This window comes from Saccopteryx leptura, chromosome 7, assembly GCF_036850995.1.
Source record: "Saccopteryx leptura isolate mSacLep1 chromosome 7, mSacLep1_pri_phased_curated, whole genome shotgun sequence".
Lineage (NCBI taxonomy): Eukaryota > Metazoa > Chordata > Mammalia > Chiroptera > Emballonuridae > Saccopteryx > Saccopteryx leptura.
In genome coordinates, this window is record NC_089509.1 from 31014085 (window position 1) to 31039473 (window position 25389).

The window sequence follows — 25389 nt, forward strand, 5'->3', positions numbered from 1 at the left end:
AGGCCTCCCAAAGCCCCTCAGCTCTGGTTCCCCATTTGCATACCTTCTCTCTCTGCCTTCTCTTTCCCTGCCAACATGGCTTCTTTCTCCTCTTCTCTTTCTGCTATCTTTTCAAAACTTTTCTGGTATGGAAAACTCTACTCCAGCAAACATTAGCAAAACAATAGCCCTTTCCAAACAGGAAGGTAATCTGCAATTTCACAAACCACATATACCTGACTCTGCCCATCCCCCAATGCAAACTATAAGCGAGCAAACCTAAAAATTATATTTTACAAACTTATTTGACCAACATGCATTCTCCATTTTGAAGCTAACTTAAGTAGACTTAAATATTCTGAATGTTAGAATTCATTTACCCTTGACAAAGCATGTCCCATATGGCTGGAGGGGGGCAAGAAATGTTCACCACAAAAGATTGTAAAAAATGAAATGAAATAATTATTAAGAATCAGTAATTTAATAATTTCCACGCAAGGTGAATAACATATGCATTGACTCTCTTTCCTGTTCAATTTAATTACTTTCTTAAAAAAAGGAAAACATGAAAACAACTTAAATATAGTATGGTATAAAATAATGCCTTAATCAGACCTAGTTTATTCTTTCTAAGGCATTTATGTGCATATATTTTTTAAGTTTATAAATTTAAATTAGAAAAAGAGTATTAGCAGTTAATAAAAAATAAAATACATAGTCTATAAAGATATTTTAAAGGAGATGCACATTTTTTTTTTGTATTTTTCTGAAGCTGGAAACGGGGAGGCAGTCAGACTCCCGCATGCGCCCGACTGAGATCCACCCAGCATGCTCACCAGGGGGTGATGCTCTGCCCCTGTGGGGCATCGCTCTGTCCCGACCAGAGCCACTCTAGTGCCTGTGGCAGAGGCCAAGGAGCCATACCGAGCGCCCGGGCCATCTTTTGCTCCAATGGAGCCTCGGCTGCAGGAGGGGAAGAGAGAGACAGAAAGGAAGGAGAGGGGGAGGGGTGGAGAAGCAGATGGGCGCCTCTTCTGTGTGCCCTGGCCAGGAATCGAAGGCGGGACTTCCGCATGCCAGGCTGACGCTCTACCACTGAGCCAACTGGCCAGGGCCGAGATGCACATTTTTATCACTGTCTTGGTCATAATATAAAAGACCTAAAGTCTCCAAATATTGCTATTTGAGTATTTTACAAATTTAAATGTGGGTAGTCTCTTCACTTATATGCCATAATATCTACCATAAAACTATTATTTAATATAAAATATAATCAATCGGTCAAATACTTTTTACATAATAGAAAGGTTATACTATAATAGTAATTTCAAATACATATCAAAATAAAATTAACTTTTATTAACATAGAATTTTGCTCTATTTGGTAATCATCTGTGATCTAGAAGAGTTTGTATCATAAACTAAGGACTTGGCAGATATTTTTCTACTTTCTATTCATCCAAGCACTTTCTTCACAAAAGAGAAAAATGGTTAAGAGCTTTCTAAGGACCATTAAATGTAAATAAAAAGTCATCTTTCCTTTTTTTTTTTTTTTAGAGAGACAGAGAGAGTCAGAGAGAGGGATAGATAGGGACAGACAGACAGGAATGGAGAGAGATGAGAAGAATCTATTATCAGTTTTTTGATGTGACACCTTAGTTGTTCATTGATTGCTTTCTTATATGTGCCTTGACCATGGGCCTTCAGCAGACTGAGTAACCCCTTGCTCAATCCAGCGACATTGGGTCCAAGCTGGTGAGCTTTGCTCAAACCAGTTGAGACCACGCTCAAGCAGGTGACCTCGGGATCTCAAACCTGGGTCCTCCACATCCCAGTCCAACACTCTATCCACTGTGCCACCACCTGGTCAGACCATCTTTCTTAAAGATAAGTATTTTTTGAGTTTCTAACAGCTAGATATGGTGGGATAGGCAATGTTCCTGGCCCTGAGATGTTCACATTCTGCTGGGAAACCAGACAATAATCAAATCATTAACTACCTTAATGAGGTAATTTCCAGATATCCTTAAGTACACTGAAGGAAATAGAGTGATATAATAAATAGGAAGAAGACTTCTTTGCATAAGGGTGTCAGAGAAGACTGCTTTTAGGCAGTATAAATGATTCATTAGCTAAAAGGTGAAAGATGTGAAGGTGATTATTATGTAATGCTTGATAAACCACTATTGTCTCCAAGAGTCCAGAGTACTCTGCTTTTGTTAATTCAATATACAATGTATCTGTAAACAGAAGCACTAAAAATCTTTAAGAAATTTGGTAATGACCATCATCCAGGTTGATAATAGAATATGCTACCATGGAATTGGAATGTAAAATTTTAGAAGAACAGATACTAGTGGAAGAATATAAGCAATAAAGGAGAGGTTGGTGAAAATATCTTAATGAGTAACAAGTCATCAGACAGTCATCCTAATAAATAGGAGCAATCAGAATGTTTTGACCGACAGAAATCTATGACAATGGCTAATATATCAATTATAATCTCAATTATAATAGAAATGCTAGTGAAGAGAATACTTACTTCAAATGAAAATCATGGTCTTTATTCAGTTTCCAGATCTGCGTCTCTTCTCATATCCTGAGCCAACTGATTAAAAGGAAGTTGCAATTCCCCTTGAGCAGATTTTGCAAGAAAGTGGAGGATACAGAGTAAAATACAGCACTTTAATACTTCTCCAAGGAATCTGAGTCTATTTACCAGGGCAATGGTACACTATAGAAGAGGGAATACCCAGACTTTTCATGAACTGTTAGATATAGGATCTGAGCTGACATAACAAAAGGACCTGAAATATCATCAAAGTCCTCTTTTTATTGGTGGGGTAGGGGTATGTGAGTGTTGTACTGATTCCATCTCCTACTAATTTTAGTGGGTACTCAAACCCACCCTGTAGTTATTTCCTTGGTTCCTAAGTATGCATTCCATCAGCTAGAAGCATCTTCCTCACAAAATAAAGAATAATAGAATACAGAGTTATATATTTATGGTGCAGTTTTTCTCTCAAATATCTCTGCCAGCACCATCCAAGGACTTAATCCATTGCCGTGGTATCATATAGAGCAATGCCTCAGACTATGGAATTTCTATTACTATAAGAGCATATAATGAGGTAATTGTGAGATTATCTGCTCTGATCATGTACACAGCTACTCTGATATAATGGTAGAATTACATGTTGAAGGCTCAGCTAAGGTGTCAGCTCAAAAACAATACCTTGGAATAATGAGTGGCTGGTCACTGTGATGATGTTTGTGCACTTAACCTTTAGCCAATAATAAAAAACTAGGACATGTAGGAACAATGAATTGTACATACGAGTGGTTTTTTGAATTACCACTCACAAGGACACATTTGTAGAATTTATACATTTACTACAATCTTACATTCTGTGGGATTATAGGTTCTAAGTTCCAGAAGGGTGAGGCAAATTAATAAACATTTCCGTGAGGAACATCAATAAATTTAATCTGAACTGAAAGGTATAACTACACACTTTGGATCTTCATACAATTTACAAATAGGCAAATAAAAGCATCATTGTACTAGCTGGGGGAAATTAACCCCATTACTATGAAGATATAGGAACAAGTACACAATGAGGTTGAGAGTAGTATGTCAGAAACCCATGATTTTCATGACAGTATCTTTAACATTTTTATGCCAGGCAGACTGGATGATATTGGCACTTTTTCAGATGGACAAAACTAGAAGAGGAACAGGTTTTTGTTGAGGGTCAGGGTCAATTTTTTGTTGTTGTTCTAGATGCATAATAGAAGTCAGATACAATAACAACTAGGAATTGAAAATAAAAATCTGGAGGTCAGATACAAATTTTGAGATAAAGAAATTTATGTATAAATGACATATAGATATTATTTAAGGACATAAGAATGAATTGGGTTACTAAACATGATACTATAAATAGAGAAGAGAAACAAGAAATAAATCTTTGGCCCTGGCCGGTTGGCTCAGTGGTAGAGCATCGGCCTGGCATGCGGGGGACCCGGGTTCGATTCCCGGCCAGGGCACATAGGAGAAGCGCCCATTTGCTTCTCCACCCCCCCTCCTTCCTCTCTGTCTCTCTCTTCCCCTCCCGCAGCCAAGGCTCCATTGGAGCAAAGATGGCCCGGGCACTGGGGATGGCTCCTTGGCCTCTGCCCCAGGTGCTCGAGTGGCTCTGGTCGCGGCAGTGCAACCCCCAGAGGGGCAGAGCATTTCCCCCTGGTGGGCAGAGCATCACCCCTGGCGGGCATGCCGGGTGGATCCTGGTCGGGCGCATGCGGGAGTCTGTCTGACTGTCTCTCCCCATTTCCAGCTTCAGAAAAAAAAATACAAAAAAAAAAAAAAAAAAAAAGAAAGAAATTCTTAAGTAATTCTAAAATCAATGGTTAGTAGGAAATGACAATTAGATTATAGGACTTAAAGGGTATAGCCATGTGGGATACAAGAACACTACAATAAGAGATTGATTTGGTCCCATTGTATTGAAAGCTCATAAGAGGTCAAATAAGTTTGGAAAGAAAAGCATCCATCAGATCGGACCATATGATGGTTGTTGATGAATGATATGATCACACAAAAATTTTGAAGATTTTAGGAATAATTTCTATACAGTAATGGGTTCAAAACAAGATTGAAGAGAGTTTATTATTGAGTAGAAAGCAAGGAAATAGAGGATGAGGGATTAAAAAATTATTTCAACATGTTTTCCATGAAAAGGGTAGACAAATGAGGTATTATCTGTAGAAGCAATCAAGGTTCAAGAATTTTATTCTTTTTAATTTTAACATTATCTTAGAATGGGCAATGCTAGAATATGTTTATATACTCATAAAAATAATCCTAGCCAGAAGGGTGGGAGGGGGCAGAGAGGGTAGGGAAGAGGAGCGAGAGAGACAGAGAGAGAGACACACACAGAGAGAAATTGCTAATGAAAGAAAGAGGGAGTAACTGAAAGCAGAGACAACATGGGATTCAGAGCAATACTGAGAAGCAGATGTAATGGAGCTGGCTTCTAGTAAGAAGATGAAGTAATTTGCTTCTGATTGCTTCTATTTTCTCAATCAGGTGTGGCTGGATAAAGGTAAAATGGAAAAAAAAATGGCAAAAAGAGGAAACCATAGTTTTCTTAAAGAGTAGCAAGTGATCCTACCTTAGATATATAATTGAATTAAGTATAGTGTGCCGATTTAAGACTTAAACATAATTAGCTTTTAGCCAGTACTTCAGATGTCCATTGTGACACTGTGATTGATATGTGATTGTGTTTTACTGATGGATGAGAGAGTAGATGGATGGATGGATAGATAGATATAGATAGATAAATGATAGATAGATAGATAGATAGATAGATGATAGATAGATAGATAGATAGATAAACAGCAATTACCTTGTCAAAAATTTGCCAACCTGTACCCCAAGGAAACTTTGGTTTTTCTGATGCACATTTGGAGAAGCAGATAATTAAGTTTAAATCTGAGTTGGATCAGGAGTATAGAGTATGAAAAGTGAGGTACCATATTTTTTGCTCCATAAGACACACTGTTTCCCCCAAAAGTGGAGAGAAAAATGCCTGTGCATCTTATGGAGCAAATGTTCATTTTTTTTCTAGCACCTGTGGGGCATTGCACTGGGAAACATATGTAGAATGAGCACCAGCAGGAGCTTATAACCATACCATCCACTGCAGTGTGTGGAACCCTGACATCTGCTGAGTGATCTCCTGGTTCTGGTTGCATGCAGTGCAGGAGGGAAGGTGTGTGACATTGTGTGGGCACATTTATCTGGCAGCATGGAAGGCATATGTGAGAGGCCTGCTGGATCAGTGGAGGGCTGTGCTGCAGCTGCTGGAGCTCTGTGGGCAGTAGCAGAGCAACCAAATGGTGCCACGATTGACCCACCATGAAAGCTGGAATGCCCACTAGGGACCAGGTTGACCAGCACTGCAAAGGTGGGCAGTTTTTATGAAAAAGGTTTGCCATCATAGTCTTAGACGTCACTGAAGATGGTATCATATATGAAAAAAGTGAAGAAAATAAAACTAGTGATTGTGAGCAACTGAGCTTCTTAAATTCTGACACTAGCAATGATGAGTTTCTAGGGTTCCTGGACAACTAGAAGAGTATTTGAACATTAAAGTTTCTACTCATTTGTTAATAGTAGTGCTAATGGTTGTTAATACTGCTGTTGAGTTTACATTGTTAAAATATTATTGTGGAAGAGAAGTGGCACTGTGAGGAGTGCTCCCAATACCTCTCCCTGAAATTTCAACAAATTCAACAACTAGAGACAGAAAAACAATCTCAGGAGCATCTGAAATACACATACATCAAACAAAGGTATGATTGGGCATAAAGGTGGCTGAAAAACCTCTCTGAAGGAAATAGGACAGAGAACGGAGTATTCTGTCTCCCTTACTGCAGAAAATCTACATGCAAGAAGAGAGTGGACCCCAATATTTAAAGTTCTGAAAGAGAGAAACTTCTGGCCAAGAATACTATACCTATCAAAGCTATCCTTCAAATACAAAGGAAATATAAAAACATTCACAGATACAAAGAAGATGAGGGAATTTATCACCAGAAAACCCCCACTTCAGAAAGTACTAAAGGAGGTTTTCCAACCAGATACAAAGAACAAAACAAAACAAAACCACAAGTAAAAGCTCCATCAAGAACACAATAAAATCAAATTTAATCTGTGACAAAAAAAAACAAAGGGGAGAGGATAAAGATTAACAGTAGCAAAGGAAGATGAACTACAGAAGCACTCATGAGATAATGTACTACAATGAACAAGATAAATACCCTTTTCATTACTTAATGGTAACCACCCCTGAAAAAACCATCACAGAAGCACATAGCTTGAAAAAAAAAGTAACAGAGAAAAGAAGTATGGATTACAACCAAACAAAAACAAATGATAGAAAAACAAAAGAGAAGAATTAAACAAGATTCAAAACTATCAGAAAGCAGTATATAAAATGGCAATAAGAAACCCTCAAATGTCAATAATCACACTAAGTGTAAATGAATTGAACTCATCAATAAAAAGACACAGAGTAGCAGAATGGATTAAAAAAATCCAACTGTATGTTGCATACAAGAAACACATCTAAGCTACAAGGATAAAAACAAATTCAAAGTGAAAGGCTGGAAAACAATACTCCAAGCGAATAATATATAAAAAAAAGCAAGTGTAACAATACTCATATTTAACAATGCTGACTACAAGACAGCAAAGGTAATCAAGACAAAAACAGTCATTTCATAATGATAAAGGGGACATTGAATCAAGAAGACATAACACTTCTTAATATATATGCACCAAACCAAGGAGCACCAAAATATTTAAGACAGCTACTGAATGACCTAAAAACAAAAACCAACAAAAATATAATTATACTTGGAGATCTCAATACACTGCTGATGGCTCTAGATCGTTCATCCAAACAGAAAATCAATAAAGAAATATTAGCCTTAAACAAAAACTAGAACAATTGGATATGATAGACATCTACAGGACATTTCATTCCTAAGTGCCAGAGTATACATTTTTCTCTAGTGGACATGGAACATTCTCAAGAATCGATCATATGTTGGGCCACAAAAATAACATCAACAAATTCAGAAAGATTGAAATCATACCAACATATTCTCCAATCATAAAGCCTTGAAACTAGAATTCAACTGCAAAAAAGAGGGAAAAAAACCCACAAAAATGTGGAAACTAAACAACATACTTTTCAAAAATGAGTGAGTCAAAGAAGAAATAAAAGCAGAGATCAAAAGTTACATACAGAAAACAAAAATAACAATAAGACATATTAGAATCTCTGGGATGCAGCAAAAGCTGTAATAAAAAAGTTTATATCACTACAGGCCTATATGAACAAACAAGAGAGAGCCCAAGTAAACCACTTAACTTCATATCTTAAGGAACTAGAAAAAGAAGAACAAAGGCAACTCAAAAGCAACAGAAGAAAGGAAATAATAAAAATCAGAGCAGAAATAAATGAAATAGAGAACAGAAAAACTGTAGAAAAATTAATAAAACAAAGAACTGGTTCTTTGAAAAGATCAACAAAATTGACAAACCCTTGGCAAGACTCACCAAGGAAAAAAGAGAAAGGACTCAAATAAACAAAATCCAAAATGAAAGAGGAGAAATTACCACAGATATCATAGATATACAAAGAATTATTATAGAATACTATGAAAAACTATATGCCACCAAATTTAACAATCTAGAAGAAATGGATAAATTCCTAGAACAATATAATCTTCCTAGACTGAATCATGATGAAGCAGAAAGCCTAAACAGACCCATAAGCAGGGAAGAAATAGAAACAACTATCAAAAACCTCCCCTGTCTTGGCCACTGTGAACAGTGCTGCAATGAACATGGGGCTACATGTGTCTTCACATATCAATGTTTCTGAGGTTTTGGGGTATATACCCAGTAGAGGGATTGCTGGGTCATAAGGTAGTTCTATTTGCAGTTTTTTGAGGAACCACCATACTTTCCTCCATAATGGTTGTACTACTTTACAGTCCCACCAACAGTGAATGAGGGTTCCTTTTTCTCCACAGCCTCTCCAACATTTGCTATTACCCGTCTTGTTGATCATAGCTAATCTAACAGGGGTGAGGTGGTATCTCATTGTAGTTTTGATTTGCATTTCCCTAATAACTAATGAATACTACTCAGCCATAAGAAACGATGACATCAGATCATTTACAGCAAAATGGTGGGATCTTGATAACATTATAAGGAGTGAAATAAGTAAATCAGAAAAAAACAAGAACTACATGATTCCATACATTGGTGGAACATAAAAATGAGACTAAGAGACATGGACAAGAGTGTGGTGGTTACCAGGGGTGGGGGGAGGGAGGACAGGGGGAGAGTTAGGGGGAGGGGGAGGGGCACAGAGAACTAGATAGAGGGTGGCGAAGGACAATCTGACTTTGGGCGAGGGGTATGCAACATAATTTAATGACAAAATAACCTAGACATGTTTTCTTTGAATATATGTACCCTGATTTATTAATGTCATCCCATTACCATTAATAAAAATTTATTAAAAAAAAATAAATAAATAAAAAAAAAAAAAAAAAAAAACCTCCCCAAAAATAAAAGTCCAGGACCAGGCAGCTATATTAGTGAATTCTACCAAACATTCAAAGAAGACTTAATTCCTCTTCTACTCAAAGTCTTCCAAAAAATTGAAGAAGAAGCAATACTTCCAAACACATTTTATGTGGCCAACATAACCCTCATACCAAAACCTGCCAAGGACAACACAAAGAAAGAAAACTACAGACCAATATCTCTAATGAATACAGATGCTAAAATAGTAAACAAAATACAAGCAAATTGAATACAACAACATATTAAAAAAATAATACATCATGATCAAGTGGGATTCACCCCAGAATCACAAGAATGATTGAACATGTGTAAAACCATTAACATAATACACCATATAAACAAAACAAAGGACAAAAACCATATGATCCTATCAATAGATGAAGAAAAGGCATTCAATAAAATACAACACAATTTTATGTTTAAAACACTCAACAAAATGGGTATAAAAGAAAAGTATCTCAACATAATAAAGGACATTTATGATAAACCATCAGCTAACATCATATTAAATGGCATAAAACTGAGGACTTCTCCCCTAAAATTAGGAACAAGAAAAGGTTGTTCACTCTCTCCACTCTTATTCAATGTAGTTCTGGAAGTTCTAGCCAGAGCAATCAGACAAGAAATAAAAAATAAAAGGCATTCATATTGGAAAAAAAGTATAGGTTTCACTATTTGCAGATGATATTTTTCTATACATCGAAAACCCCAAAGACTCCACAAAAAGACTACTAGAAACAATAAATAAACCAACACAGTAAGGTCACAGGATACAAAATTAATATACAAAAGTCCATTGCTTTCCTATGTGCCAACAATGAAACATCAGAAAATGAACTAAAAAAATCTCCTTCTGGTTGCAATAAAAAAAATGAAATACCTAGGAATAAACATAACAAAGAATGTGAAGGACCTATATAATGAAAACTACAAATAATTGTTAAGGAAAATCAAAAAAGATACAATGAAATAGAAAAATATTCCTTATTCCTGAGTAGGAAGAATAAATATAGTCAAAATGACTATATTACCCAAAGTGATATACAAATTTAATGCAATTTTCATCAAAATTCCAAAGTAATTTTTTTAAAGAAATGGAACAAAAAAATTATCAGATTTATATGGAACTATAAAAAACCCTGAATAGCCAAAGCAATCCTAAGGAAAAAGAACGAAGCTAGGGGCATTACCATACCTGTCTTCAAATTTTATTATAGAGCTATGACAACCAAAAGAGCTTGGTACTGGCATAAAAATAGACACTCAGACCAATGGAACAGAATAGGAAACCCAGAAATAAAACCACATATATGTATATATGGTCAAATAATTCTTGATAAAGGGGCCAACAACATACAATGGAGAAAAGAGAGTCTCTTCAACAAATGGTGCTGGGAAAACTGGAAAGCCACATGCAAAAGAATGAAACTCAACTACAGTTTGTCCCCTTGTACTAAAATTAATTCAAAATGGATCAAAGACCTGAGACAATAAAGTACATAGAAGAAGACATAGGTACTAAACTCGTGGACCTTGGTTATAAAGAGCACTTTATGAATTTGACTCCAAAGGCAAGGGAAGTGAAGGCAAAGATAAATGAATGGGACTACATTAGACTAAGAAGCTTTGCACAGCAAGAGAAACTGACAGCAAAACAAACAGACAGTGAAATAAATGGGAAATGATATTTTCAAACAACAGCTCAGATAAGGGCCTAATATCCAAAATATACAAAGAACTCGTAAAACTCAACAAACAAACAAACAATCCAATAAAAAAAATGGGAAGAGGACATGAACAAACACTTCTCCCAGGAAGAAATACAAATGGCCAACATATATATGAAAAGATGCTCATCTTTATTAGCTATTAGAGAAATGCAAATCAAAACTACAATGAGATATACCACCTTACACCTGTTAGATTAGCTATTATCAACAAGACCGGCAATAACAAATGTTAGAGAGGCTGTGGAGAAAAAGGAACCCTCATCCACAGTTGGTGAGAATTTAAGTAGTACAACCATTAAGGAAGAAAGTATGGTGGTTCCTCAAAAAATTAAAAATAGAGCTACCATATGACCCAGCAATCCCTCTACTGGGTATATACCCCAAAAACTCAGAAACATTGATACATAAAGACAAATGCAGCCCCATGTTCATTGCAGCATTGTTCACAGTGGCCAAGACATGGAAACAACCAAAAAGCCCTTCAATAGATGACAGGATAAAGAAGATGTGGTACATATACACTATGGAATACTACTCAGCCATAAGAAATGATGACATCGGATCATTTACAACATGGATGGACCTTGATAACATTATATGGAGTGAAATAAGTAAATGAGAAAAAACTAAGAACTATATGATTACATACATAGATAGGACATAAAAAAGAGAACTCAGAGGCATGGATAAGAGTGTGGTGGTTACCGGCAGGTGGGGGAGGAAAGAGAAGGAGGGAGTGGGGGAAGGGGAGCGGCACAATGAAAATCAGATAGAAGGTGATGAAAGACAATTTGACTTTGGGTGATGGGTATGCAGCATAATCAAATGTCAAAATAACCTGGGGATGTTTTCTCTGAACATATGTACCCTGATTTTTCAATGTCACCCCATTAAAATTAGTAATAAAAATATTATTGTGGTATATTTTATTAAATATTTTAACACACCATTTTGTTCAGAATATTTTTTTTCTGATTTTTACCCCTTAAACCCTAGGTGCGTCTTATGGTCAGGTGCATGTTATGGAGCGAAAAACACGGTACATATTTTTTAGGATATTTTCAAGAGAGTTCATAATAATAGGTTATAGATTTTCAGGTTAGTGAGGCAAGACATATAGAAGAAGCCACATTTTGACAAATGATGAGAAATTGATGTGGATAAATAGTATGGTGTTCTTAAAAGTTTTTACAGAGGAAGTGTTAAAGTCAGAAAACAGAAAAATAAAATTTGGTAGTCAGAAAATAAAATGCTTGAAAGCAAAATTTCAGTGGTAATGTTGTTATTGGTGATAACAATGTTTGGAACATGAGTACCTGAAAAGGAACAGTCCAATGTGGTTGATACAAGTATGGTTGAAAACATCTTTACTGGCAAGAAAATTCAGGAATCAAGAAGCCGCAGTTGAGTGGGGCATCCACATGGATATCATTGAGGTGGATGACAAAGAGTAGAGATGAAAAAAATAATTGGCACAGCAGCTAAGTTTTAATGAGGAGAGAGAGTAACATGAAGAAAAAAATAAATGTGGCAGCTAACAAAGGCACATACTGTAGAGGAGGATGATATGAGTATCAAGGAAATTGAAGTTGTCATTTTTAATTCATATCTCGTGGTGCATGAGGAGAAATCAGGGGAAAAGGCAAAGAAAAACACTGATCTTGTAGCCTGGGACTATCCTGGATCAAGCCTATTACAACAGCACAACTATTACCAGCATCCACTTCTACTTTCAAAATTGTTTGGACTTGAACAATATATTATTTGATCACCCTTCACCTAACACATCTTTAATCCTAGAGAAAAGGATTTTCTACCTTTACCTTCATCTTATTCTCTACAGAATTTGGAATACTTCACACACTCATATCGGTCTATCCTGGCTATTTAGACAGGTGAATGTTTGCATTGAATTCCCTCATTGATCAAATTTGGAGGTGACTACCCAGTGACTCCTAGATTTCCATAGGCTGATTGGTATAGGACTGGTTGTGCACAGAAATCCTTGAGGAGAAACCCAAATTCAGCAAATCTGAAGTAGGTACTGAGAATTTGATCCACTTAAAATTGTCTTAATTTGATGAACAAATGCTGCCAAGTTTGGACAGCTCTCAATTCTGACTTTAACAAGTATGAGGAAATTAGATGTGTGCATGAGTATGCATGTCTATGCACACACATATATGCACGTGGTGTTTGAAAGTAACAGAATTCCCATTTAACCAAAAGCAACTTTATGTCTATATTATTTGAGTTCTCTGATTAAAGAATCTTAAGTGTAAATAGTTGGGATTTATCCTTACACATATATGACATATTCCAAGCCTGGCCTCATTAAATTCCATGTGGTAAATAAACCCAGTTACTCCAATGAGATTGCAAGCCCTTTGAGGTTCTTTAAAATCCTAGAAAACAGTTTGTTCTGAACCTTACACACAGCATGCATTTAATAAATAAATAATTTATTGAATCTCTGATGAGATTACATGGAGCTGAACCTTCTGTCAGTATTTCTTTAGTCCCTGGACGCCAGTGGGGTTCACTTGGCCATCTTTTGCAGTCTACTGCAAAAAAACACCTGTCTTCCACTATAATTCTGTAGAATTTATGATTCCTTCTTAGATGAAAACTTATTTCCATCTTCAAATGGAAATAAGCACAGAGTATTATCCAGTTAATATTTAAATATTTTCTCTATTCTTCTTATTGGCAATTTTATTTAATTAGTAAGTAGTTTGATATGGTTATGTGTGTCCCTTTATTTTTCACAAATAGGACACAACTTTCTAATAAAGGTCCAAAGTAAAAGACAGTTTTATAAATGTTACACATTCATTTATTTAATAAAAATTCACTAGATATGAAATCAAAATGCATCATCATCCATTTGAACTCATCTAATTTTGGCTTGCATTGTAGATAGCAGTAAATGTAATTTGTCATCATAAACGTATTTTTATTTAATCATATGAAAGTTTTGGTTTATCTTGAGCAAACTTTATACTGGTTTTAATACACAGGAGCCATTTCTGACAGATATGATAAGATAGATTTATCATTCTTGACAAATTATATTGCAAAATGTCCTTTCATGACTGCCCACAATGGAAACCACATTGCTATATTCAACAGGAATGTCACCTGTGATTCTTATTTTATAACCTTGTGCAGTGCCAATCTAAAACTGCTTTTCCCGGGGACTGTAGTGTACTTAGAATGTGAGATGGTTATAAGAATAATTGTATGAATGAAGGAAACCTGTAGCCCTTTAAATCAAACTAAATAGTGTTTTATTAAAGTGCTCAGCAAATCAATCTAAATCCAAGGATAATAAAGCCCTAATCAGGTAGTAGAAAAAATAATAGGTTGTCATGCATGAGAAAAAATAGGCAATCATGGAATGTTTTCTTTAATTAGGTCATGTAAAGTGGAGGAACTGAGCAGGAACTGGCAAGACATTCATCACGAGCAAGGTGGGAAATTATTTAGATTACTAAGGAAGGAAAATTGAATGTGATACACTTAGATTTGACTGGACAGAAAATAAAAGCTTTTTTTTTTAACTATCTGTACTATACTTCTCTGGTGATAACTATTGACATGTGTGGGATTTTTCAAAGTTAAACTCAGCCAGTTAGTTATCTGGTTTGCCGAGTCCACATCCGTTAATTATTTTCTAATGATTTTAATTTCCGAAGGGCTCTGGGCCACTGCATGTGCTCCTCTGGCATTCTTACTGCAAAACTGCCTCTCACCTCCAATGGAATTTAGCTCCTAATAAACTTGAGATTGATTATTAAGCACTTCTCATTTTCTTCTTAAACTGAAAGAAGTGATTAATACTATCTGAGATTGTTAGTTACTGCTCTGTACAGGGATACTGTAACAAATTACAAACATCAGTAGACAGACTTCTTTGTTAGACACTATCATCTTCACTGTTAAGAACATTAAATACATCTTTTTTATTTAAAAAAAGTCTTAATTTAAAGACTGTAATGACATGATTTCAAATATTTGCAATACTGTGACAACTACCTCACACAAAATTATGTTTTCCAAATTAAATCCCAGAAATCAGCCTTCACTACCCCAAATAGCATCATCAAACAATAGAAACATTTTTGGTCTTTATGCCTCCATTGTGCAGGTCATCACTGCAAGCCCTAGCGATTCTTCTCATTAAAGACACTGTGGGCATGCATGTGGTGCTTCTTCATCTCTTTGTACATAAATTAAGCATGCTGAGAGGATTTATATATATATATACACAAATCAGGATACACATCAGGATGTATATGTACACATCAGGATACACATAAGGATATATATATTCTGAAAAAATCATATGAGGTTTAGTTTCCATGTATTACATTCATGGGCTTTATAAAAATTTAAGGGAGGGCAATACCAGCAGACACATTTAACACCTCTGTGGACATAGTATCACCTGTTAAGTCTAGACTTGACCTGAGCGGGTTTTTTTTTTTTTTTTTTTTTTGAGCAGTCACCTTTGATGTCTTGCCCAAATCTCCTGGCATACCTCAGAGGTCAGCTGGGCCCTCCTGTGAATAATGCCTGTCCTTGCCAGGGACTTTCTACCTTAAGCATCTATTTCTCTCTAATTAGGAGTCTCTTTGATGAGTGCAAGGGGTAGGCCAAGTGAGCCGAGGGCTCGAGTCCCAGGAGCATATCAGAGGTGCAACCCTCACTCATTCAGTGATTAAACCCAGACTTCTTAAACCTCACAGGGATACGTTTGAGCCATATTCTGCACAATGTTTTAAGAGGACTCCAGTAGGATTGAGACACAATGGCACACAGTAATAACTTCATATTAATTTAGTCACTATTAGCCTTTTACCCTCCCTTTCTTACTTTATCTGCTGAATCAGCTACTTGTTTCTGGGGTAACTTCTCAAAGCACTCTGAGTAGTTATTACCATTCACCACTGCTGCTTGCCTAGAAGATGGGAATTATTTATCAGTCCAGCAGTGGGTATGAGCAAATTGCATCCTGATTTCTGCTTCAGCAGCAATAACCAAGCATTGCTTTATTAATTTACTTCCTTCCTTTCTGAACTTGTCATTTCCCTGTAATTAATTACAACATCAAATTATTTTGAGCCTTTGTTTTGGCTTGGCACAATCCAAGGTATTCTATTTATGAATTAGGTAAATTATCTTATAGACAAGTTTTTCTCCTTGTCTTTTACAAGTAGTTCCTGCTGAAAATAGATCTAGAGGATAAGCTCTGAGAATGACAAATTTCCTATTACTTTGATTAGGAAAAAATATTTATTCTTTAATTCCAAAATTACCATCTAGTTTTTTAAATAGCAGGGAATTGTATTTCAATGAAAATGTTACTTCAAGAATTCAGCATATCAAATATTTCCTTTTAATTAATTATGCTGTTTACATAAATGTGTTAAATACTTTTATAGCTACTATGAGTTGTATACTTAAGATTATGCTAAGACAGAAAGTGAAATGAATAATATATTAAAAAGCCCACATAAATCAGTAAATATAAATCAATAAAGCAGTTCATTTGGGGTAACATGATGTACAAAATTATTTCTTTATAGACTATCAAGCCAGAGTACTCAGAGGGTTGTAACAAAATGCACACTAACTATAAAAGGAATTATATCATGATGTTTCATATAGAAAATCCAAGTAGTTTTTTTAAAATTACAGAGATCACGTATGAAGTTCCAAGTACAGTTGAATTCTTGTTCACTATATTTACTTATCTTGGGATATGCCTAAACCCCAAAATGGGCAGGTTCCTGATGCTCACTGACATAGTATAGTTAATTTTGTTTTCTACAATATCTGGGCCAAGTACATTAGTTTTTAAAGTTTAGATTCCTGAGAATCACCTGGGCAATTTTGTAGAAATGTGTATTTCTAGTGCCAATCTCAGAAATTCTCTGTAAAAATATTTGGATAAGGCCCAGTAAAGTGTTTTTTTCAACAATTCCAGGTGATTCTGATATAGGCAGTCCACACACAGACCACACTTTGAGAAAACCTAGTCTATCTGGTACTTAATAAATTCTTATTGAACTGAAATGTAAATGTTCAAACACATTGAATATAAATGATACTTACCTTGCTGAAGAAGAAAGCCATAATAAGATATATTAAGATGAATATGTTACATAATTTCCCATGACCATATCAACCTATAGACAGTCAGTGGATATAAGAACAATTAAACTACTTCTTGAGGATCAGATTCTCATGAGCCTACCTGAGATATGCAGACAGTTTAAATCGCCTGGTTTGGTCCCAGGAATGTGAAAAGAATGTTATTACCTTCAGGAAATATTAAACAGAGTTCAGACTTGCGTAGCTTTCATATTTCCATGTGCTGCTTGACTGCATGTTTGCCTGAGCTCTACAAGTCTGCTTGATTTAGTGGTTCAACAAGCCCGCCAAAGAGGTCTATTGCCTCCCTTCCACCACTCATGAAGAACCAACCTACAAATCACTTGTCAACAACTTTGATCTACCTTGTTTCAGGTGGTTTACTCTCTGTCTATTATTTCTGCTAAGAGACCCATGAAAATTAAATACAGACCCCGCTGATGCTTGACTGACCTGGTGCTCCATCATAACAGCAGTGTAATAGCAATAAATCATTTCAACTTTAATCTATTGTTATTGATGAATGTACAATTATTTGTCATCTAATATGCTGAAAATGATGACCAAAGAAATAGATCAACTTTTTTCTTCTTCCAAGTGCGGCATTGATGGATTGTATCCCTAAGCTGTTATTACACGTATAATGGACTCCTCTGCACTGACAGCATAGCTAGTTTTTTAATCATTCCATAGTAATCAACTTAAGACAACATAGCAAGACTCATAACTCATGTTCTTTTCTTTTTTGGCAGTGATGGGAAATGAAAATGTTTTTATTCTTTTGAAATAATTCTTACCTGACTAGGCTGAAGATTGCTTTAAAATTGTAAATAAATGGTTGTTTATTGAGCTGGAACTGAAAAGTGACATATTAAAATGTCTCTTTCCAAAGAGGGAAAATTATTTAGGCCTGAATAGAGTCAGACAACAACAACAACAAAAAAAAAAAACCCAAAAAACCCCAAAACCACACTTTTTTTTTAACTAGTTCATTGCTAAGTTTATACTTTAGGGAAATATTTTTACAAAGTCAATGTTTTGGGCAAGAATGCTATGAGGAAAAATGACAATGTTAAAATAAGAAATAATTCCTCTGAAAGCACTATTCTACCATCTCTCTTCTCTTCTCATTTATGCTTTCACTACTAGCTCAGGTAGCTCAGAAAGAAAATAGAAATTGCAACTAAAATATAGAACAGTTCATCTGAATAACCGACTGAAGATTTGCTGAAGAGGAGCCTTATAACCACAGGTTTACAGAAGGAACCACATCAAGACTGGTAGGAAGGGCGAAGATGTCAAAAGGGCTGCCCTGCTCCCACAAGTGGCTGAGATTCAGGAGGGACATCTCAGCTGCAAAGCTTCCCCCTGAGGAGCTAGGGTCTCATCTCAAGCTGGGCTCCTCAGTCCAAGCACCAGATATGAGAAGAAGCACCTATATAACACTTGGCTGTGAAAATCAGTGAGGATCCTGTCTGCTAGTGAGAAACATAGGTGCACACTCCAAGGACCAAGACACAGACTCTCATTCACAGCCACTCAGCCTGGGTTCTGAAAGAGGGAGAAAAGAGTGAACTACTGTCATGTGAGAAGAGACTGAGGTTTGTATCTTGGGAAAAGAGCTGAAAAGACAGCCATCATCTCCAAGATCCCTGTGTAGATGCCATCATCATGGGGAAAAGCAATAGCCCACACTGTGAACCCTTTCTTGCCTTTCTTACCCCACACTGCAGAGCATGCATACTGCTGAGGAGTAAGCTGCCTGGGTCTGGTGGAGAGGTCTGAGCACACTCAGGGGGGTGTCAGTGACTGAGCACTGTGGCTTTGAAGTAGGGGCCATTTCTTAAAAATTAGTGAATCCGCTTGACCTGTGGTGGCGCAGTGGATAAAGCGTCAACCTGGAAATGCTGAGGTCGCCGGTTCGAAACCCTGGGCTTGCCTGGTCAAGGCACATATGGGAGTTGATGCTTCTAGCTCCTCCCCCTGTCTCTCTCTCTCCTCTCTCTCTCTCTCTCTCTCTCTCTCTCTCTCTCTCCCTCTCTCTCTCCTCTCTAAAATGAATAAATAAAATTAAAAAAAAATTAGTGAATCTGAGCAGTACCTACCTCCCCAACAAAGGAAATCTGCTAGTCCTACTATCAGGACTCCTGGCTCCTCGTGGCTCCACCCTGCCAATGTCTGGGCAGAATCCTGTACAGACTGAGTTATGTGGCTCTGGGTGGAGGGGGGAGTACTGTCCTCACCTTCTCCCAAGACTGACATGCAAGTCCCTGGAGAGCCACTCTCCCTACCCTTCTGACTCCAAAGTACCTGCCCTGCTGAGCTCAGCTTACCAGCAGATTCTTGGACAGACTGAGTTTTGTGGCTCCAGAATGGATGCCATTTTCCCCTTGTAGGCCCAACCTGGTCAGAGCCCTCTCCTCACACAGCCAAATCAACAAACAAATGTTGGTAAGGATGTGGAGAAATGGAACCCTCGTGAACTTTCGGTAGAAATGAAGATTTTGTGGATTCTATGGAAAGTGGTATGGAGTTAACTCAAAATGTTAAAAATGGAACTGCCTTATAACTGAGCAATTCTACTTTGGGGAGTATATCCAAAGAAACCAGAAATACTAACTGGAAATAATATGTTCACTGCAGCATTATTTACAATAGCCAAGATTTGGAAGCAGCCTAAGTGTCCATCAGTAGATGAGTGAATAAAAATGTTGTTATATTGACACAATAGAATACAGTTGTACCTTGGCACACAGGTTTAATTCATTTCATGGCCAAGTTCATGACTCAATTTGCTCATGTGTCAAATTAAATTTCCACATTTACATTAATAGGAATGCAATTAATCCATTTCAGCCCTCAAAACAACATAAGTTTTTTTGTTTTATGTGCTTTTAAATAAGAAAATGTACTTTATAAATAAGGTATATATATATATATATGCACATAATAAGAGAGAATGTAAAGAAATAAACTAGTTTATGTGGTGTATTTACCTTCAAGGTCAGGTGAAGATGCTGGCAGAGGGAGAGGAGACTGGCGGAGGAGGTTTTTTATTTTGTGCACTATCACTTACAGTGGTCGGCAAACAGCGGCTCATGAGCCACATGCGGCTCTTTGGCCCCTTGAATGCAGCTCTTTGGCCAGCTTAGGAGTACCCTAATTAAGTTAATAACAATGTACCTACCTATATAGTTTAAGTTTAAAAAATTGGCTCTCAAAAGAAATTTCAATTGTTGTACTGTTGATATTTGGCTCTGCTGACTAATGAGTTTGCCGACCACTGTGTTAACATAACTTACTCTCTACACCAGGGGTCCCAAACTTTTTACACAGGGGGCCAGTTCACTGTCCCTCAGACCGTTGGAGGAGCAGACTATAAAAAACTATGAACAAATCCCTATGCACACTACACATATCTTATTTTAAAGTAAAAAAACAAAACAGGAACAAATACAATATTTAAAATAAAGAATAAGTAAATTTAAATCAACAAACTGACCAGTATTTCAATGGGAACTATGGGTCTGCTTTTGGCTAATGAGATGGTCAATGTCCGGTTCCATATTTGTCACTGCTAGCCGTAACAAGTGATATGACGCACTTCTGGAGCCATGACGCATGCGTCCCTCGTCACCAGAAGTAGTACTGTACGTGAGCAACACCGCGCTTTGTGGCACCACCACATACAGGATGCATCCGCACCCTGTGTTCCTCTCACTGACCACCAGTAAAAGAGGTGCCCCTTCCGGAAGTGCGGCGGAGGCTGGATAAATGGTCTCAGGGGGCCGCATGCGCCCCCGGGCCGTAGTTTGGGGACCCCTGCTCTACACACTTAACCCTACATTTAATTGCAAATTTTAACTTACACACTAGGTATAGTATGTAACTTTATCGCTAAACTTAATTGCTATTTTTTTACTTTCCTTAATCATCATTTTCTTTACTGACTTTTGGCTTTTTCACCACACTTTCCTTGCTTTCACTTAGAGGTCGTTTCAACAAAAACCTTTCCGTGGATGCTTGTTTTCTCCTCTCTTTCAGAAAGTTTGGCAGGCTATCTACTGGAGGGTGATGGAAGCTCATGATGCAAATATCCACTCGTGACTTAAAGCAAAAAAATCCCATGAGTGACTGCTCGTCTCTCAAATTGCTCATGATTTAAAGTGCTCATGTGTCAAGGTACCACTGTACTACTCAGAAATATAAAAGGAGTAAATCTTACCTTTTGTGACAAATATGATGGACCTGGAGAGTATTATGCTAAGTGAAATAAGCCAGTCATAAAAAGACAAGTACTATATGATTTCACTTACAATGTGGAAACTAATGAACAAAATAAACTAACAAACAAGATTGAAATAGACTTACAGATACAGAGAACAGACTGACAGCTGTCAGAGCAGGGTTGAGGAGCTGGTTGAAAAAGGTGAAGGGATTAAGCAAAACACAAAACAAAACAGAAAAAACTTATAGACACAGACAACATAGTGATTACTTGAGGGAAAGGGGGTGAGAGAGGTAGAAGAGGATAAAGAGGTGGTAAATTGTGATGGACAGAGACTTGACTTGGGGTATAAAACACACAATACAATATACAAATGATGTATTATAGAATTGTACACCTGAAACCTATATAATTTTATTAATCAATGTCACCCTAATAAAATCAATAAATTTAAAAAAAATAGAAAAATGATTTCATCAACAACCACTCAAGATAAAGTTTCCTCTTAATCCAACAAAATATACATAGCTGAGTAGACGATTTAATATCTTGGGACCAAAAATGAATTAATATTAATCCCTCCCATAACTTGTTCCTATGATGTAAAAGAAATCCTCCTAAAAATTTCTATTAAAAACTAACCTAAATCTCTCTTGCTGCTGTCTATTCATAGGAATATTTTCCCCACAACTAAGAAAAGTATCAGTAGCGATGCTGAGTCTAAGTGAACAAACTTGATTCCAATGCAGGACCCAGCTTTTATGACTTTATTAACTTAGAAACTGGTTAAAAAAAATAGTCATATTTTTATATCCTTAAAGGTATAGAGTTGGAATATACTATAAGTAAGGAATAGAGCAGGGGTCCCCAAACTTTTTACACAGGGGGCCAGTTCACTGTCCCTCAGACTGTTGGAGGGCCGTACTATAAAAAAAACTATGAACAAATCCCTATACACACTGCACATATCTTATATTAAAGTAAAAAAACAAAACGGGAACAAATACAATATTTAAAATAAAGAACAAGTAAATTTAAATCAACAAACTGACCAGTATTTCAATGGGAACTATGCTCCTCTCACTGACCACCAATGAAAGAGGTGCCCCTTCCAGAAGTGCAGCGGGGGCCGGATAAATGGCCTCAGGGGGCCGCATGTGGCCCGCGGGGCTGTAGTTTGGGGACCCCTGGAATAGAGTATGACAATTTAATGTTCTCTAATGCAGAAAACTCAAAGAGTAGTTTAGAGGTGAGCAGCAGCAGCTATACCTGGAAACTTGTTAGAATACAAAAGTGTCAGTCCCAACCCACTGAATCTGAATCTGTAGGAGTGGCGCTCAGGAAACTGTCCTGCAAGTCTCCAGGCGATTCTGATATACATGAAATTTGGGACACACTTATTGAATAAGGCTTTCTTATTAATAACACAAACACAGGTCTTTGTGTTATTAATTACCTGTGAAAGGCTGGATGCTTTAGCATAGACCAGGATAACGGAGTCTTTGACAGCATGACCTTGGGGTCACAATAAATCTACATATTGACTTAAAGTGCTCTCTACGCAACCCAGGTGAAGTCATTTATGCCTTTTCTGCCTCAGTTTGCACATTGGTAAAATGGAAATAAAAATAGTACTTACTTGCATAAGGTTGCTGAGATTAATTAACAGCTATAAAGAGGGTATAGCACATAGTAAACATGCAACAAATACTAGCTATTAATGTTTTTCTTCCACCCATATTTGAAGAATATTTATTTTTTTTAAATCCTTTTTTTTTTTTTTTTTTGTATCCTTCGGAAGCTGGAAACGGGGAGAGACAGTCAGACAGACTCCTGCATGCGCCCGACCGGGATCCACCGGGCACGCCCACCAGGGGCAACGCTCTGCCCCTCTGGGGCATCCCTCCGCTGCGACCAGAGCCACTCCAGCGCCAGGGGCAGAGGCCAAGGAGCCATCCCCAGGGCCCGGGCCATCCTCCCTCCAATGGAGCCTCAGCGGGAGGGAAAGAAAGAGACAGAGAGGAAGGAGAGGGGGAGGGGTGGAGAAGCAGATGGGCGCCTCTCCTGTGTACCCTGGCCGGGAATCGAACCCGGGACTTCTGCACGCCAGGCCGATGCTCTACCACTGAGCCAACCGGCCAGGGCTTTGAAGAATATTTTGAAGGAACTGAAAATAGACCGTTCTGGAAAGAAAAAAGCGACTGGAAAGAAAGTAGGCAGTTTGTTTAACATTATATGTTAATTGTTAACTGTTTTAAGTCGTCAAAAGACCAAGTTGAAAATAATGTTTTAATCTTGTCCTATAGCTAAATATACATGTAAAATTTAAAACAAAATTATTATTCTCTAATTAGGCTTATAAAATTTCTGTTTTAAATGAACAAAACAAAACTAACATAACTTTCCCAGATTCATAGCATCACTACATGTTGGTTTACCAACACGTCACTTAATGGCAAAATATATTCCAGTTTTAACCTAATAATTACTTTCTTGTTTTATCTTTAAAATATCTGGTCAGGCTAAAATCTTAGCTTCTGTTGGAGCAACATGATAAGGGTTTTAAGTGGTAAAGTTATAGTGACTGGCTGCTGTTAAATTTACTTTTGGAGCAAAATCCCAGGCGTGGAGGAAAGAGTCAAATGTAGTCTCGTGAAGCATAAGTTCAATTACCTTCTATTCAAAGTGTGTGCCTGGTATGGAGAGGAGCAGAACTGAACAGGACTGAATATTCTCACAGGGAGTAGAGGGCTCTAAACTGTCAAAAACTCAGAAAACAAGCTGTTTTCTGCAATAGTAAGAGATAACTGAAGAGTCTCATGACAGGGAAGACTTCACGATAGCTCTTATGTATTAAATAACAGTCTCCATAAGATTTAGGCCATAGTTTGTCATAACTGACTCTTTTCTGCTTTTACCATGCATGATAAATGTATAGTGGGGTGTAGAATCAATGACTTTCTGAAGTTATATTAATCACTCTGCTATATCAAATATTCATTCGCTTTATTCTTTAATAGGTCTTTCTCTTTAATCATTGTCATTTCCATTATTATTCTCAGTGATATTCATACTTTGTAGGGTAGAATAAAACTTGTTTCCTGTGCACTTTTAGTGACAGCATAGAAGATGGAATTGTTCCCTGATTTAACAATAATCATATTTTTATGTAGTCCTAACAGATTATTGTAATACTGTAATCATTTGTAATATTGTTGTGACTGTATTATTATAACTGATTTCCTATGCCTTTTCTCAGCTATCTTTAAAATTATTTATATTGTCCTGGCTGGATAGCTTAGTTGGTTAGAGCATTGCCTAAATACACCAAGATTGCGGGTTCATTCCCCGGGTCAGGGCACATACAAAAATCAACCAATGAGTGGATAAATAAGTGGAACAACAAATTGATGGGGGTTTTTTTCTCTCTCTCTGAAATCAATAAATAAAAAGTTAAAAATATGTTTATATTGTTTTCTTCTAGTCTTAGAATCTTTTGCAAGACTAAAATACTTTGCAAATGGAATCCCTTTTGTGATATTCTTCTCATACTGATATTTTTATTTGATATTGATATTGACTTCATTAGTATAAGCCACACTCCTTAACTCATTATGTGGGAATTGTATTAACTTAGGTATCATTGAGAATAAATAAGTCAAAAAGACCAAATGGTTCTTATTGTAGCTGCTTCCCAGCAGCAGCCATGTAATTAAAAGTTCATTAAATATACAAATAAATATTGTTTTTATAAGATAAACCTGCAGAGACTGTAGTACGTTTTATTTTTCATTTCCATACACAATTGCACAGCAGTTTTATTTCAAATACAAAATTATTTGAAAACATAATTTCTAAAATCTCACTTGACAGTAAACAGATAAATAGAATCTCAGAATTTTTTTTCTCTTATTTTCAGTATAACTGAAAATATGTCTGGCCAGTATAAGAGGCTTCAATTTAAAAAGATGCCAAGTAAAATAACATATCCAAGATAAATTATGGATTATATGACTATATGCTTTCCAATATTAAATTGCCTTCTAAAATTTTTTCTTAGTGTTCTAAATGAAAAGTGAAGAGGTCTAATTATTAACAAGGTATATATAATATACATC